This window comes from Gopherus evgoodei, chromosome 4, assembly GCF_007399415.2.
Source record: "Gopherus evgoodei ecotype Sinaloan lineage chromosome 4, rGopEvg1_v1.p, whole genome shotgun sequence".
Lineage (NCBI taxonomy): Eukaryota > Metazoa > Chordata > Testudines > Testudinidae > Gopherus > Gopherus evgoodei.
This window is the reverse complement of record NC_044325.1, coordinates 122,310,929-122,329,615: the sequence shown is the minus strand read 5'-3', so window position 1 is coordinate 122,329,615 and position 18,687 is coordinate 122,310,929. Positions and strand designations below refer to the sequence as shown.

Below are 18,687 nucleotides of genomic sequence, written 5' to 3'. Positions count from 1 at the left end.
AAATGCTGAATTTAATGCTTGGTGGTGCAGATCCCTTTTCTGTAGTTCTCAGAGCCTCATCCTCCAATTGTTCAATGGTCAGGAGCTGTGGGAGATAAATTACACTGGGATGCTCCGTACTTGCTTGTCATCTCAGAGTGTTATGCTCCAACAACTACACTCAGTTTGAGCAATATACCCATTGGCATAGCCTGCAGCAGACAGCAGGCATTTTCCTCTGCTTTAAATCCAGTTGAACCAATTGCAAACAAAACCATAGGCTGCAGCAATCTGAGAACATTGCTGTAAAATGGACAAAGTGCAGACAGCTCATAGGCAGTTCGTGCAGCACCTCAGCATGGAATAATCTGAGAATGGACCCTTGAGATTATGAAGGAAATGTCTGTACTGCTAAGGGCTTGTCTAAATACACAAATTGTACCACTTTAACAATACCAATATAGTTAAAACATGGTAACCCCTCCCCCCCAAAACCCCACCCCTAACCCACCTAGTCTGCATGCAGTTATACTGGTATAAAGATACCTATATCAATAGAGTTTATTCCCACCAGAAAAAGGGAATAAGGTACACCTGTATAAGGCACCTTTACATTACTGTACCAGCATTCTCACGAGGGTTTGTACCACTACCAGTATAAGTAGTTTAGTTAAAAAAACCATTTTGGCTAGTGATGTAATTATGTTAGTACAAAATCTGTGTAGACCAGGCCTAAATAAAAATTAGCATGTAGTTCTGCAGTGCTGCAAAATGTGGAAATCTGTTTGCTTTAATAGTTCTTTGGTATTAAAATAAAATTAAAATGGCAAACCCGTCATTAAAAAGAGGTGATGTTGCTCAAGGGCACATTGTTACCACCAACCCAAAACCTTAAGAGACAGGGAATACCCAGTTAAAGGGAAAGTCTGCCCCACATTGCAGCACACAGCTCCAATTATTCACTATCAATGAGACATTGACACCCATCAGAAAGAAGAGGAGTTACAGACGCACCACACTCTCCACATTCATCGATTAATGCTATAATGCAGACCCTTAACTCCTGCCTTGTGCTTCCCCCTTAGAGATTTTTCACATCTCTTCCAGCAAACTTGATCCCAGCTGCTTCATTCATGCACACCATGGTTGCTGAGGTCACAGATAAGGTTTTGCATTACAGCATGAGTCAAATAAATCCAAAATACTGTGTGTCTTAATTTCTATGTTTTGTTTATTGCCAGTTTTAAGACATTTCTTAAAAATAAAGGTTTAATGCTTAAATGAACTTGCTGTATCAGGAATTCTGCCGTAAGCCCAGTGTCAATAGTACCCACCATAATGTAGCATGTTAAAATAATAAAGAAGAAGTGTTCTCACTGGAAACCTCTTACCCACATGCAGTAAAATATGGTTAGAGCTAAAGTTAGTGTTTTAGAAGCATTCATTGCTACATATGATCTAAAATATTTCAGAAACTTGCTTCTATCAGTCAGTATCAGATAAAAACAAAATATTTTGCCTTAAAATTAACTTCCCTTCTTATATACCCTTTGGTGTCAGAAACTAATAAGCCATCATTTCTGGTTACATGTGGGGATGTAATTTTGGAAAGTGAAACACCAATTATACAATACTGAATGTTAGTTTTCATAGGAAAAAAATTAAGCCAATGCTCATATTATCAGTGTTTATCTTTGCGGGTAAATTAAAATCAACAATCTTGGCCAAAAATGATCATTTCTATGATATCTCCAGAAATGATAAAAACAGCTATTGACCAATACAAAAGCATGTAACCACTAGAGACACTGGCATTTGTGTGAACACTTAGAATTGTATTTGAATGCTCAAAGCACCAGAGTTCCACTAGTTCAAAAAAAAAATAGAATGGGTTACTTGGTCGCACCTGTTCTATTTGACTATGTGCATTTAAGGAACACCTTTTGGTATCCGCTTTATTTTTGTTTGTGGAGGATTTACAATTAATAGAAACTGCAGCATAATTCATAAATCATGTATGATTACACCAGGCAGAGGGCTACTTAAATGTTCTGGAAATAGAAAAAAATCTGTTTCCAGAGAACAACATAGACAATTTCTATTCTTTTGTTTTTAGGGAACAGCATCAGTTGCCATGGCTGCTGTAGCAACTGTATAGATTCATCTGGTGCTTAAGAATTTGTTTAAATTTCTAGTTAGTATGTGTGGAGTTGACTTAATGTCAGCCTAGTAGTTCAATGCCATTTAAGCCAATTACCATATCAATAAGTGAGGTGAAGGGACAGAGGTAAGCAGTGCCCGGTTTACAGTGGCGCCATGGAGCCAGGCCTATTTCTCAGAAAGGGCCCTGGCCTGCTCTGCTTGCACTGTGCCCTGAGACCCCACCAGCCTGCACGGTCCTCCCCCAGCTCCTCTTGGCCTGCCCGCCAGCTGGCAGAGGGCTCCACTTCACCCCCTGGCCCCACCCGCCGGGTCCCAGTGTACCTCTGGCTCAGGGCAGTCTCTGCTTTCCGTCACCTGTGGGGACACGCCTGTATCCCTGGAGCTGAGCCACCTGGGACTGGTGCAGAAGGCTGGCCAGTCTCTGCCGGTTGTGGGGAGGGGACAGTGTGGGAGGCTTGGATGGGCCCTGCAGGCAAGTGGGTCCTGAAGGAGCCTGTCTGGGACAGGCCCTGGCCTGGCTGATCACACCACTCCCAAGGGGCTGGAGTGATTCCCCAGCCTGGCAGGAACAGTCACCTTCCAGGGCCGATGAGTGCGGCTGGGGGGCAGGGAGTGGGGGAGGTGGGTCTCTGGAGGGTTGGGGGTGGGGAAAATCTGTGTGTGTTGGGGCACTAGGGAGTGGGGGTTCTGTGTGGGGTGCTGGGCAGTTGTGGGCTGTGGGGGGGGGGCACTGAGCATTTGTGGCAGGATCAAGGAGGGTGATGGGTATAGAGGGTCTAGTGGGGCTCTGGTCTTAAGGAATGGAGGGGGTGGTTCTGATGTTGGGCAGGGGGGATGTGTGGCGTGGCATGGCATGGCCTGCCCCTGAGGGGAAGGGGCATGCTGGCAGGCCACTGTGTGTCTGGCAACTGCTGGTTTGTAAATAGTGCCCTGTCATACCATGTCCCTGGCCAGACCCTCGCTCTGGGGACCAACCTCCCCATACCATGCACCACTTCACTCATGGGGGCCCACAAATATGTTTGGCACCAGGCTCACAGGAGTATGGCATGAGGGAACTGCATGCGGTCTGCAAAGAGGAGCCTAGAGAGACTATCTTGGATATTTCTAAAGCACTTGTTCATGTATCCTCAGTTAATCTAATTTCCCCCTGATTTGGGTGGGAATGGGAGTTGTTTACTCTCTTTTTTTCTCTCTCTCTCTCCTATCTTTTCTCTGTTTCATTCTCTTTCCTCTTTTAATGCACTCTCATCTTCACCATCTCCATCTCATGAGGACCCTGGGAGTGGCTTTAGCAAAGGAGTGATGTAATAGATGCAGGGCACACTCTGAGGCTATGTCTACACTTGCGTTTTTGTGCTGTCAGTTTCACCAGTGATAGGGAACGGTAAAGAAAACCGCTGGTTTGTGTATTAACTTAGGGTCACAGGCGTCAGAACTTCATCACTGATGAGAGCAGCACCCTGAGGGCGGCTATCCCACAGTGCAGCTCTCCAGGAAAGGTGGGGTGGGAGTGATTGCAGGGCATCTTGGGTCCCTCTACACCCCCTTTCCCCAAACACTAGTCAGCTCCAGTAGCTCAGCATTGCTGCATCGGGATCCTTTGCCCTCTGGAGCAGGCATTGTCATCTGGCCAGAAAAAAGGAAGGGGAGTTTCAAGTTCCTGGGGCTTTACAAAGGGAGGGGCAGACATCTGTTTACCTGGCATCAAAGCAGCGGAAGTGCTGGCTAGAGTGGTCAGGTAGGCACTCTGGGATATCCTGTGGAGGCTGCAAGCTGTTATACAGGAAGAACATATCTTCACTTACACATCACTGCAAAAACATCACCAGTAAGAGCTGTACCTCTCGTGGAGGTGCTTTTCTTTTTGCAGTGAAATTTCTGAGTTTCACTAAAGTCTTTGGCAAGTGTAGATGCCCAGTTTTTTGCACAATAAATGGACTTTTTCCGCTTTAAATGGCAAGTATAGACATGCCCTGAGACTGTGTCTCTGGATTTCAGTAGCCCTGTTTTTCACCATGGCTTCTTAGCAGGTCCAAATGGCTTAGGCTCCCTGCCTCCAGAGACTTGCCCTCTTGGAAGCTTTGTTAACCAGAAGGTGAATGCAGTGACGCTGCTTAGCCTTTTAAAAACATTAATATTTACTAGGAATACAGTATGCAGAGAAACTGGATTAAAATAACAAAGCAGGCCTATATGCATGATTCTTACCTAACCTTTTCACTTCCCCTTGCTTGGTTAAGAGCCCTGCTCAGCACAAGTGAGTTTCAGTCTTGGGTAGGGAGACAGCCTGAATGCCATGAGGCTCTCCCACTATAACTGCTGTGGGTACATATCAGAAGCATTATAACTGGCATGGAAGGGCATAAATAATGCCCTTTTGGCCACTTCATTGCACTGGGAGCTTATGTTCAGCTGATTATTCAACATGATGCCAAAGTCCTTCTCAGCGTCGCTGCTTCCAGGATAGGGCCCTCCTTGTCTCTTAGCCTTGGAAAGAGGATTTACACATCCTTCCATCCCTCGATGAGTCATATGACAGCAAGCAGCTGTTCTGTTAATTTAGATGAAATATATGGGCCAAAATATTAACACAACCTAGTCATTGTCCACACTAAACAGAGCTGAACGAGGTCTGGGATTTGGTATGTGGGCACCTAGCCTGCTTAGTGCCATGGCAACACACCATTAAATTTCCTTTTAGCCTTTTTTTAAAGATAAAGAAGAGAGGAAAATAGTTAAAACATTGGAGGTATAAAGTATTAAATCACACTTTCATTTTAGCAACATCCCTTTCCCTTTCCCTTTAATTGGAGAGAGTTTTTAGAAGGAGAAGAACTCTGTTCGACAGTTCTGAGATGGTATCAAAGATGGTAATAACTGTCCTCTGGGGAAAAGAGAAGTCACGGAGATGGGCTGGAATGTTGTTGTTAAAGTCCAATCCCATTTTATTGCAAGTGGTGTCTGGCATTCAGCTGGAGCTTGTCTGGCTGGTGATGTCATTGGGACCCTCTGTCTGGCCCAGGCTGGTCAGAATATCCTCGGGACTAGGACAAAGAAGGTCCAGGGTTCCGGGAGATGGTGGACATGTCAGCCATGATGGTGAAACTCACTCCTGTAGCCTCCATCTGTTCTTCTATTCATTTCCGCCTCCAAAGTCTTTCTTTAAGGAACCAATAAGGGGTGATGAGTGGAGTAGCCCATTCCCTCATTTTTGTCCACCAACTAGGCCTAATACCCAACACACCAATTTTGATGCACTAATTTCTGGTTCCACATCATCTGTCTTTACCAAGCATAATGTGGCTCATTAAGTAGAATTTCAAGACCCCCCTTGGGAGGAATCTCAGTATGTATTGTCACCATAGCTTTGCAATATGGGGTAAGGTGGGTCAGTCGCTACTGCCTGAAGCTAATGCAGGGAGCTACTTAATGGGAGGGGTCAAAAGTGTCAAACCCCATATGAACTGGATGATAAGGGGCTGCGTATGTCATGACAGGCAAATAGTTGCTGAATGCTCCTGGATGGAGTTAGTCTTTAGGATAGACTCAGGTGAAGAAATTAGTCAGGCTGTTTTTGTTGGGGGCAAATAAAGGGTCATGTGAACCTTTGCACATACTCCAGAAACCTTTTCCACTGAACATTACAGGTATTTCTGATCTGTCATTCCCTGGTCACAGACCACTCTTGAGGATTTATCATGTATTGGCTTGCTCTGTCTATGACTGTGTTCTCCTTCCCTGCCATGTATGTGATGGCTAAGAATGCCTGCTGGGGCAGAGCCTGCTCTCACTCCTGCAGGGCTTCCCGGCTCATGACTCGCTGTCAGGTGCCTCCTGCTTGTTTGTCCATTGGAATAAGGACCCCCTTTGGGATACTAAGGATTAAACCCTGGATTCACTGAATTCATGAAGGTTTTGCCACTGACTTCAAGGGGCCAGGATTTCAGCCCAGGTCTTTGAGGTCCTTAGTGGTTAGAGGACTGTTTGCATCTGAGAACATCTATGAGAAGTTGTTCTTGACAAACCAAGCTTCCTGGGTTTGGAGTCCTTCTATATGGGCTCCCTGCCCTGGCTGGAGTTTCTCTGGTCACTGTGATTTGGACAGGAGGGTTTTGGAAATCTATTCCCAATTGTGGATTGTCCCCTTTGGGCACCAAACCAGAGAAGCCCAGAGTTTGTCTGATACCCAGATGTGATGAGAGAGTGCCTGAATTGCTTGCTTGAACAGGGGTTTGAAGAGCTAGTGAGGTATATCATGTGGAGATGTGCCCTGGGTACATAGATCCATTGCAGGCGTCAACCCAACATTTCTAGCATGTCATCTGTTGGCTTTTTTTCATCCTCTCACGACGGTGGTGTCTTGGATATTGGCATGTAACAGGAAGGCTTTGAGTTGAGCCATATCTTGCAAAGTTCCTACCCACTCTAATTGTCTTCTGGGGAAGTGGAATTTGGGCAATTTAGTGTGAACCCAAGTGATTTTGATACCCTCCATAACTGTGTCCTTGATCACCCAAGTGTTCAAGTAAGTGGACAGTGCAGTAGATAATTATCACCTATCGTTTTGTGAACATGAACAATACTGGCCTAGAAGGCAAGACACAAAATAGAGAGTGCTGTTCCCCTCCAATAATCAGAAATACTTCCAGTCCTTTGGAATTGTTCCTGTATCATTTAAGCACTGGCAGGTCCTGATTGCTTGGTAGAATTCTGTCCTATCTGAGATGGTTTAACTTGTTTTTTTTTTTAATTCCTCTCTCCTGATTCCTTTTTAAATTCATTTTTGCAAAAGACTTTTGAAACTTTTGTGGAATTTTTTTTAATCCAAAACAAATGTTTACTTTGGGAGTAAAATACAGCATATGTGTATGCCAGAACTGGTGGGACAGGATAGGGCTTCAGGCCCAGGGTCACCAGGTGGCTTCAGAATTTCAAGATTCAGAAGACCACTTTGCTGTAAGTCTGTGCAGCGTTCACAATGGAGCTGCAGCACCAGAGACGATATGACTGTCCCCTTTAGTGTGGAGAAGCACGTGACATCACCATCTGGAAGCCTACCACCTCCAATTGCTACCAGTGTGTGGCTAACCAATGTGATGCTGGAAAATGCATAGATGAGCTATTATAATTGATGTGTATATGGCTATTCAAAGGGTTTTTGCTGCCTGGGTCATAAGGTTGGTCCACATGCAGGAAGTAACTGATAGATCTAAACACTTAGGTTTCCCAAATTGTATCGGGGCCATGGATAGAATTTAGGTATCTATTTAATTTGCTTCCCATCACCAAATTTTCGACTTTCTCTTCATGATCCTGCACAGCCTGGTGATCCAGTATGGCAGGTTCACTAACATTAATTTGGGGTGTCAGGGAAAGGTCCATGATGCTCAGATCTTTAGAAACTCACTCCTTTTTCATGTAATGAGAAATGCTGTTGAACTTTTCCCAGTGTGTGAGAACCTTGCTGCTGGGTGGGAGGCAAAGTAGACAGACTTTCAACTTGTTTTGAACAGCCAGAGAAGATGCTTCTGGCAAGTGCCTCTGTCATCGAAGGACCCAGGATCAAGAAGGCTTTGTGCTCATATTTTGGAAGCAGAGTGCAAGGAAAATAATTGTGCCATATTAACTCTTACGGGTGCTTGCAGGGCCTCGGTGCAGGGTATGAAGTGTAAGCCTTATTATGCTGTTTAAAAAATGCGTTCCTTTTCCTTGGGGAAATGTATGGGATTTCTGACATTTGGGGGTTGCCTGTGTGGTTCCTAATGGAGCACAGGAACCTTACTGAGTAGTTCCTGGTTTTCTGAAATATGAATATGAGCTTGTTCCCCTCCATATGTTCGAAGGCTACATACTGCACAGCAGTCAGAGCTGCCTGAACAAAGGTTATCGTCAGAGATCAGAGAGGCTGGTCTGGCATTTAGATCTGATCATGGACAGTCCCAGGCTCAGTCTGATCTTCTCTGGGAAAGGGGATGGAATCTGGGAACTTTATCTTAGAATAACATTTGTATGTGGAACACAGGATCAATGAACTACAGATGCCCATGGATTCAAAAACACCACATGGTCATATGGTCCTCAGCATCCACTACTCCAGTTGTGTGATTTTATTCCAGAATAAAGGAATCTTTATTCCCATTGGTCTTCACTGAAGGAACTGGGCAGAGAGAAGTGCTCATTTTCTTCCCTGTTTATCTGTCTCCTGCAGCTTGGAGAGTTGTGGTCTCATAGCAGCTTGTTGCAGGGATCTCTCCTCTGTTCTCAGTATCAAACCAGCCCTGACAGAGTTGAACCTGGAGGGGAACAACCTGGGAGATTCTGGACTGAGGCTGCTGTGTGAGGGACTGAAACATCCAGCCTGCAACCTGCAGAAACTGCGGCAAGTATTGATAAGTTTCCTTTCTGTAAAGAACTCAGCAGGGTGCGGGGATGGTGTATGATGTGAGCTCCCTGCAGGTATGTGGAGAGGATGAAAACTAAGTGTCCTTCCAGGACCGGAAGTGTCAGTGGCTACCAACACCTTGATGGCCCCTCATGTTTTGAATATGTAAGTTATCTAAAGAGGGCCCTAAACTGGAGTACGACTTCCAAACTCCCCTGAACTTGAGGAATAAGTATTTGTCTTAATAAAGACATTAAATATTATTATTACAATAAAAATTGAAACATAATCTCATCCTTTTTAATACAACCCTATACAGGCAGGGCCGGGGCTACCATTTAGGCAGCCTAGGCAATCACCTAGGGCGCCAGGATTATTGAGGGGGCAGCATTTTGCCAGGGGGCAACAGGCGGCTCCGGTTGACCTGCCGCAGTCATGCCTGCGGATGGTTGACTGCTCCCACGGCTCCGGTGGACCTCCCGCAGGCATGCCTGCGGCAGCTCCACTGGAGCCATGGGATCAGCGCGGGGGGCGGCGAATTCGTAGGGTGCGAGAAACCTGGTGCCGGTCCTGTATATGGCAGCTGAGAAGGGGAAGAAACCCAAGCACAAAAGCATGGCCCCTTTAAGAAGGCCTCCAAATGGACCTTGTTTGTAAGAATTCTTAGTTCCCTCCATGTTCTCGAAGGCAGGCTGGCTTTCCCCTTTCCCTTAGGCCTCAGGGAAGGAACAGCTTCACACAGGCCCAGATCTGCAAAGGGAATTAGGCACCTAAACCCCAGAGTTAGGCCCCACTGCAATCCACAAACAGCCCACTTGGTTGTCACCTAACCCTGTAGGTGCCTAAACTCACTTGGCACCTATTTTTTACTAGAAAAGTTTCTACAGACAAGTTTCTGCCTCTGGACATGTGTCCTGCAGCCTCACTCTAGGTGCATGGATGCCTCTCTCAGGTCTAAGCCCCAGCACAATTCACAATCCAGGGGAAGATAGGCATTTGCTAATCTGTCATCCCTGGGAGGCCTGATACAATGCGGTGTTGGTGGTAGTGCTACCACTTCCCTTATAATTTTTAGCCCAGTGGTTAGATCACTCACCTGGGATATGGGAGTCTCAGGTTTAATTCCCCCTCAGTCTGAAAGGATTTGAACAGGGGTCTCCTGTCTCTCAAGAGACTGCTCTAACCACTGGGATACAGAATATTTGTTAGGTGGAGCGCTCAGTCTCTCCTGCTGAAGCCATTCCAATTTGTGTAAATATTTAAATAGTCATTGGGCCAGAGAAGGAGTGTGAGCCTGACTACAGCCCAGCTACATGTTTCTCTCTAAAGCCGAGGTTCCCTGGTGCACTGGAAATGCAGCCACGCTCTACCCCCTGCTTTCCTTCAGCTTTCCGCACATGCCCTTGTGGAGTGCAGGGTAAGGACCATAACAGATATACATGGAAATTCACACAATGGGGCCTTCCAGGTTCATACTCCCAATACGGACAACCCCAAGAATGAGATTTATTGTTGTGTTTGGAGGAGGGGCCATGCACTGGGCTAATGTGGCTTTAAGACACCTGTACAAATCCTAAGTTCTGAGCTGCTCTGGGGGCTGAAATGGCCCCAGTGTAAAACTGGACAGTTTTGAGGGCTGCTCTGATTTACAGCTCCCCTCACCAGGGGCTGCTCTGCAGCAGTGGAGAGCCCTGGCTGATGGCACAGGCTAAGGCCACTCTCCTCCAGCCCTTTAGTCCCACCCCAGAACAAGCCTCCTGCATCAGGGATTGTGGGAGGGTCATCATGTTTCTCCCCCAGCCAGGCCTGGGGCTTTTAGAGCCCCATTGCACCATTCCAGCCCTTGACCTGGTTACCACCTTTCCTATGCCCCCCTCATTTTCTGACTGCTACCTCCTGTGCCCCACTTTATTCGCACCCTGTTTTGTTTTTGCTCCCCACATCACCTTGGGTTGTTTTTAGTTTCCTGTCCAGTTTCCTATCCGTGGAGACCAGGGGATGGTAATATTCCCTAGGGGTTGCCTCCTGTGATACTGAAGCCAGGCTATACGATGTAGAAACCATAGTTATTAGGGGCAGCTTTTACTTTCACATTCAGAAGCTAGGAGGAAATATTAGCCATTGATCCCCTTATCCTCATTCTTGTGTAGTTCCTCTTGTTAAAGTTAAATGTTACCCCCTTTAAACTCTGGCTGTAACACTACAATTCCAAATTAAACAATCCCTTTCTAGACTCCAACTAACAGTGAGGGCGAGCAGGGCCGCCCAGAGGATCCTGGGGGCCTGGGGCCATCGGCGGCAGGCGGCTCCGGTGGAGCATCCGCAGGCATGCCTGTGGGAAGTCCATTCCGGGACCCACCGCCGAAGTGCCCCAAAGACCCGTGGTGCGGGCCTTCCGCCGGTGAATTACCACTGAAGTGGGACCCGCCACCGAAGTGCAGCCTGCTCTTCGGCGGTAATTCGGTGGGGGGGACCCCTGCTGCGGGTCTTCAGGGCACTGCGGTGGCGGGTCCCAGAATGGAAGGGCCCCCCACCGCTGAATTACCGCCGAAGACGGGTGCACTCGGTGGCAGATCCCGCTTCGGCGGTAATTCGCTGGCAGGGGGTCCTTCCCCCCGGAGCTGAAGGTCCCCCCGCTGGCAAAGACCGGGAGCGGAAGAAGCTCTGTGGCCCGGCCCCGCAAGAGTTTTCTGGGCCCCCTGGAGCAAGTGAAAGACCCCGCTCCAGGGCCCCCGAAAAACTCTCGTGGGGGCCCCTGCAGAGCCCGGGGAAAATTGCCCCTCTTGCCCCCCCCCCCCCGGGTGGCCCTGAGGGCGAGAGAGGGAAGGGAGCATAAACAACTAGTCATTTGACTCTCTGTATGTATGTGTCTCCTACAGGTTTTGGTATTGTCATCTCACAGCTGATGGTTGCAGGGATCTCTCCTCTGCTCTCAGAACTAACTAGAGTCTTACAGAGCTAGACCTGGGACAGCACAAACTGAGAGATCCAGGAGTGCAGCTGCTGTGCGAAGGACTGACACATCCCAAATGCAAACTGCACAAAATAAGGTAAACAGCTGGTTTCTGTAATTAACGTGATGCTGCCTGGCTGGGAAACAGTTTCCCTGTCCCACAAAAATGTTTGAAACTTAAGAAACTTCCCATTCTGCCTCAGGAGAAAACCAAGACCATTCAAAAATGTTCATGAACAGTGAAGGAAAGGGGGCATATGCAACCCCTTGTCCTTTGGATCCCTTCTGAGCCATTGCCTCCATGTGCCTCTGTCTGAACCCTGGCAACTACTCTGTCACCTATGCCTCTACACTGCTGACAACCCCTGTGGCAAAAAGAAACTCTTGTTCATCGCTACTGACACAACCTACAGATCTCAGTGCTGAGGTGCTCGGTCCTGTCGCAGGACAGGGCAACTGCATCAGTGTTTCCCCTCAGCAGGTCATTAAGGGCACCCACTCTTGGTTTTCAGCTCCTCAGCTGTTACTGCTCTTGGACTGAGACACCGGTCTCTCTTCCTTCTGACTAGGGTATTCCCAGGCTGGAAAGTTTGCTGCCTTCACTGTGTCATTCCCAGCACAGACAGGTTGTCCTAGAACACCTGCTTTCTCTTTAGAGATGGATAACAGCATAATTGCTACAGACATAAGTTACCGCACAATTCTTTCTAAGCAAGCCTACTTTATTCCTAAGGTACAAAGCATTACAGAGAAAACATTAAAACAATAGAAGAACCTACATGCCTGCTAATAAGTTTACCAGAGTTCATCCCAACTCTCACAGGGCTTCTGACAAGTGCAGTCTTTTAATACCACTCCTCCAGGCGTCCTTGTATTTACAAGTTCATCAGAGCTTCAGTTCAGAACAGGCATGCTCATAACATGCTCAGTTCCCTTTTCCTACAGTACAGGGGTTTGAACTGGAATTTCCAGAAGCAAGTAGTTAGTATACAAAAGGGTCTCTCTCCCCATGCCATATCTTCAAAAGGTTGGCTTTCAGAGGAGGAGAATTTGTATTCCTCTCACCTCAAGGTATTTCCTAAGGAAATCCACTTCAGTGGTCATTTTGGATGAATACACGTGAATTTCCTCATACCTTTCAGAGATTGCATTAATCTTGTATTTCTGCTAAAGAAGTTCCATATAATCTCCATAGTAGCACATAAACATTTTGCATTTGAAATACAGTGAACTCCAAAGAGGTTACCCCAAATTCAGAGAGGTTTAACTTAATTCAATAACTTTATCTCAATTCCGTAACTTTTGTTCAAGTTTTACAGGATATTTTCATAGAATATTAGAGTTGGAAGAGACTGCAGGAGGTCTTCTAGCCCAATCCCCCGCTCAAAGCAGGACCAACACCAACTAAATCATCCCAGCCAAGGCTTTGTTAAGCTGGGCCTCAAAAACTTCCAAGGATGGAGATTTCAGCACAGGTGGATGTGGAATCTGTCAGTGCATCACAAGTCCCTCAAGGTACAGCTCATACAGCTCACTTCATATCACAGCAATAGCTTTGCCAAGCTGCTCCATCTAAGTCTCCATCATTCAACACAGCTACACTTTACACAGTGAATGCAGCTGGAACACATGCAGATAAATATGCAAATAAAATCCATAGAACAGAGCACACTCAATAGCATCTTTTCTCTTAGTCCTTCATCATATCTACTTATTATAGACTTTAAGGCCAGGAGGGACCATCAGATCATCTAGTTTGACCTCCTGTATAACATAAGCCATAGAATTTCACCCAGTTGCTCCTGTGCTGAACCCAGTGTCTTTTGTGTTCGACTAAAGCATCTTCCAGAAAGGCATCCAGTCTTGATCTGAACACTTCAAGAGAGGGAGAATCCATCACCTCCCTCCATTGCCAGACCTTTGCTTGTCCTTACTAACCCACTCCCAGGGGCTACTCCCAGCTCCAGGGGCCAGAGTTAAAGTTGCACTGTAAGGGTAGCAAGTAGTTGTACTTTGTATTTCCTTATGTTCAGGGTCCAAGTTCAGCCATTCTCTAGAAGGGCAGAGACAGCACTGGGCAGCCTTAGCTGTGCATTAATAAAATTTGGGGGCATTTAGTTATATACTTTCATCATGTCCCCTCTTATTCATCTTCTTTCTAAGGTGAACAGTCCCAGTCTTTTCAGTCTCTTCATATGAATGTTCTTCCTGGAGCTTGGTCATTCTCATCACTCTCTTGGAACCCCTCCAGTTCTGCACGCAGCGTTCCTGTCATGGGGTGCACCATTCAGCGGTTGTGTGGCACCTCCTCCTGGTCACCCCAGGGATTAGCTCTTAAGGTGGACCCCTGTCTGTGGTTTGCTCACCGTTACACCATCTTTGTAGCTCCTCTCTTTTCCCAGGAACTGCATTATCCTCTTTGTGACTCAGTCCTTTGGCTAGGTCACTCAGCACTCCTGCTTTTGGGGTACAATCCTTCAATTCTCTGTCACTCCCACGGTGACCCAGGCAGTCTTCCTGTTCACTGACCTAGCAGTCTGTTAGTGGCTGGTAGGAGAACCCGGGCCCACCCACTACTTGGGGTTCCAGTCCAGAGACCCTCATCCCAGAAGTTCTGGGCATTCCTCTCCCAGCACTCACTGCTTCCATGGACTGCTTCCTGCAACTTCTTGTTCCCTCCTTACTCTGGGTGTGCCGGCTCCAAACCCTTTCTTCTTCCCAGGAGCAACTGCCTTTCCCAGCAGCTATCTGTAACCAGCTCCTTGGCTTTGGAGGCCCCACCTATTCCTGCCCAGCTGAGCCTGCTAGCCATGAATTCCCTGCTTCCTGGCTCTCCCTCCAGGTGTAGCCTGTGGAGTTAATAGTCCTACCTGGACGCTGTAACCCTTTCCCATCCTGTGTGGGGTGAACAACCCATCACAGTACTATAATATTTTCATTGATATTTCCTGTCCCATTCCTTATGCATCCTAACATCTGTTAAACATCTGTCTTTTCAGTATGTTAAGTTCTCAGCACCTACTATCCCTCCACTAGAATTTGACATCTTTCAAAACAATGTTTCTAGGAACCCACTGACAGCAGCAAATAATTTAGCCACATGTTCTCATTTTCTAACCTGTGCACCTGTTCCTGCAGATTGAGGTGTTGCGAACTTGCTGGTGCTTGTTGTGGGGACCTCTCCTCTGTGCTCAGGGCCAACCCATTCCTGACAGACCTGGAACTGAGTGATAATGAACTGGGAGATACGGGAGCACAGCTGCTGTGTGAAGGTCTGAAGCATCCAAACCGCAGACTGCAGAGACTGCGGTAAGTATTGATCCATTTCAGTCAGTCAGAAATTTTCAGATTCAACTCTTGCTCCTGCCCCAGGAAGGGCTTCTGTGGTCACACAGGAGTCACTCCTTGTTCTTTTAGTTTTCTTTCTAAACCCCTTTTTATTTAATTCATGCAGGGAGAAAACATCCTTAAAAACAGATTTTATAATTAAAAATCATTGATCTGTTCAATCATGGTGCAACATAACAGGTAGTCTACTCTCCAGCCCTTGTCACATGTTAGTTGCTTCTGTCATTATCACCTGGTTTGGAGGTTTGTGGCAATTCTCAGGGTACCCAGGACTTGTTACCCTCCACCTCTAATGAGAGGTGGCCTTGCTGGTGGTGGCTGGGTCTCAGTTCACTGACACTGCCAGCCCTTCAGTCACTCAAGCTGTCTCCTAATCCTAACTTCATGTTAACTTCCACTTCCACACAAGCCGTCTCCTAACCCTAACCCCACTCCTAGTGTCCCTTTGAATTATTCCCCTCTAATATCCAACCTGTGGTAACAGAAATTCCAGATCCTCTGCACCCGAAGGTGCAGTGTACCCCAATTTACCAGTTTCAGCTTAAACCCTGTAAAACCACACAGCACTTGTGACCATTTGTAATAAAAAGAGAAGATTTATTTGAGAGGATAGAGAAATAATAGAGAGCAGTGAACAAATAGTTACAATATAAAACAAAATCATAAAATGCAAACCTGGATGTACATTAATTAATAGTTACCTTTCCTATCTAATAAAGTTGACTTTACCTCAGCTTGAGTGTATTGCAGAGCTAGCTGGTTTCCAAGAACCAAGATCCAAACATTCATATATGCAACCCCATCCAGAAAGGGTTTTCCTCAGTGAATGGATCCAGAGTGCCTTTGCTACACTCCGTTATACTGAAAACAGTGGTTTGTCTTCATTCATAGTCAGGGCAATCCCATGCCTGCTGTAATGGTCCTTTTCACCTCCGAGTGGTTTTAATCATTTGTTATGGTCTTTGTTGGTTTTCCATTGACTTGGAAAGGTTTTCCGTTGATGTGACAACACAGCCTCCTGCTAGCTGACATGGGGAGGGTGGCAATGCCCTCTTGCTTGAATGAGTTATCACTGAGACGTGTTACCCCAGATATTGAGAGGTCTGGAAGGTGGTTTGGGACAAGGGATTCCAGTCCCTCTTTGGTAGGCAGAGAGGATGCAAAGGTCCCGGATCATCAGCAATATGGGTGTTTGGTGTCAGAACAATCAGGTAGTTTGGCTTCTGGGTTGAAGGGTTTCTGTTCACACTGGGGATAGTTAATAAATGGTCTTGACTCCTGAGGAATATTTTTGGGGCAAGAGAGCTCATACCAAAATAACAGCTCCATCTGCTTAATCAGAAGGGAACCAGAGTGCTAGCCATGAAGCACAGTGAACTATTTCCCAGATACACCCATCTGCATTTTGTTCAGATTACCCCAGCCTACTGAAAAGACACCCACAGTGTGCCCAGTCCCTTCAGTTCAACAGAACATTCACTGGTGCAATACAGGGTAACTGCCATAAGGGGCCCTCAGTTCTGTACTTTCAAGTGTGTCTCTATTAATGGCAGTAGGTTAGCTCTAGAGTTACACCAGTGTAAATGAGAGCTGAACCCTGCCCAGCAGGTATAAATAAAAAGAATCCTCACAACCAGCCTTCCAAATTTTTGTTCCCAATGCTCATTGCTGCAATCTCTCCCTGCACTCCCACAATATAGTGATTATGTCAAACATAGGCGCCAACTCCATGGTGCTTTGGGCTGGAGGACCCATAGGCGCCAACTCCATGTGTTCCAGGGCTGGAGCACCCATGGAAAAAAAATAATGGGTGCTCAGTGGCCACCAGCCACAGCTGTTTGGCAGCAGCTGCTGATCAGCTGTTTGGCGGCTAGGTGAGGCTCTTGGGAGAGAGCAGTGAGTGAGTGGTGGGGGGCGGAGCCTAGGTGGAGAAGTTAGAGTGGGGCAGGAAGAGGCAGAGTGAGGGTGGGGCCTCAGGGGAATGGGTGTAGTGGGGCCAGGAAGATGTGGGTGGGGCCTCAGGAGGGGGCAGAGTGAGAGAGGTGCTTTGGGGAGGGGGCAGGGCCTTGGGGCAGAGCAGTGGTGGAGAGCCCTCAGAGAAAAGAAAACTCCGCACCTATTATATCAAAGATAAGCCACTGTTCTCTATCTCTTCATCCAGCTTGGTGGACTGTGGACTCACAGCTGCTTGTTGTGGGGCTCTTCCTCTGCTCTCAGAGCCAACAAGACCCTGACAGAGCTGGACCTGTGGAGAACAAACTGGAAGATAGTGGAGTGAGGCTGCTGTGTGAGGGACTGAAACATCCTAACTGCAAACTGCAGAAACTACAGTAAGCAACAGCTGGTTCCTTTAGCTTATGCCTATCAGAACGGTAACACTGAAATGGTTTTACAGCAATCAAACACAGCTGCACCAGACAGCCCAAGACCAGACCTTGCTCTCCTCATGCTGTGTGGTGGAGGATGCCCACACTCTTCTGAGTCTGAGGGAAACCCTTCACCCTGGGAACTGTTCTCAACTGGCTGTACGAGATAAACAAACATTAATGATTCCTACACATTCAGCTCTCATTCACATTTCAGGGGTAGGTTTTGCCCAAAGTTACTGAACCAGCAAAGCTGCTGAAACCTCAATTCCCCCAGTGGTTGTCTTATTGAGACTGCAGAAGGTAGTGTAAACAGGCATGCTAGGATCATGATGATACCACGGTAAGAGAGCAAGGATATTTCAGCACCACCTAATCTTTCTAGGCATAAAGCAAAACAAGTTACCAGAAAAAAATCTCTACCCTGCCATTCATACAACTTGACTGCATAAGTTTGCTACCCCAGCTGCTAGTCTCATAGCTCCAGTCCTGCACACCTGTCCCCGCTTCTCCCCATCAGTTGTTTTGTAGATGATGTTAAGAACATGATATTGACTACTGGATATGAAAGAGGGCTCACCTGATTGCCCTTAGTTCCGATCAGCTTATACATCTTTTCTGAGTCGGACCACACTCCCTAGGCCCCCAGCCATGCAGGCTGGCATCTGTAGCAATTGCCAGCCTCGCTGGTCCCAGCAATAGGAATCCCTGATGAAACCTCAGAGGATGAATCCACCAACTGGGTTTGGAAATTACTGATTAGTTAGTTGCGATCTCTTCCTGATATGGTAAGAGGATTTTTGAAGTCCTTGTGTGGAATCTGGCCCAGTGCAAAGTGTGCACACGGGAGTCTGGTGTGTTGAGGATTTGGGTCAGGACTGCTGAATTAATGAGGAGATCATCCATTCCTCTTTGAAGGCCCCTTGTGGGGTACAGCACCTCGGGCATCAAGCTGTGGAACTGCCTTGAAAAGCCATGTCCATTGTGGGGTGAATGAGTGTGTTTGCATGAGGATGAAGTTATTGTCTCAGCCTATAAGGGAGGTCACCTCCTGACTTGCCTCAAGGCTTGTCTGTGTTGCAACTTAGTGCGCGGCAAGCCACACTGAATGTGCAGTGAACTAGCCCGGTGCATGCTAACTGGTTGCTTGGAACCTGCTGCCACACGCTAAAAGCTTTGTAGTGGGCTTTGACCCACTGCCCTTTGAATTTAAGAATGAAGTGGTGAGCTTCTTGCAATAATATCAATTGCCTCAACACCCTGTGAACGCAGAGTTAAAGTTGACTGGCAGCACCTTGTACTCTTCTAGAATGTCAAGTGCATCTGTACTTAACCCCCTGAAAATTGGGAAATGGAGAGGTAAAACACTGTCCACTTTGAGCGCCAATCCACCCCTGAATCATTAATCATAGCATGCTGTCCTTCCAGAAGACATGGACCACAGTGGGGACAGAGCACATCAGTACTAAAGGAGAAACTATTATATATTCCTC

The 18,687-nt window shown here is 46.9% G+C and overlaps 1 pseudogene; it reads left to right on the top strand.

Annotated features, from left to right (window-relative positions):
• LOC115651212 overlaps positions 1 to 17,254 on the top strand; it is a 67,450-nt pseudogene extending 50,196 nt beyond the window's left edge.
• The last annotated feature ends 1,433 nt before the right edge of the window (positions 17,255 to 18,687 follow it).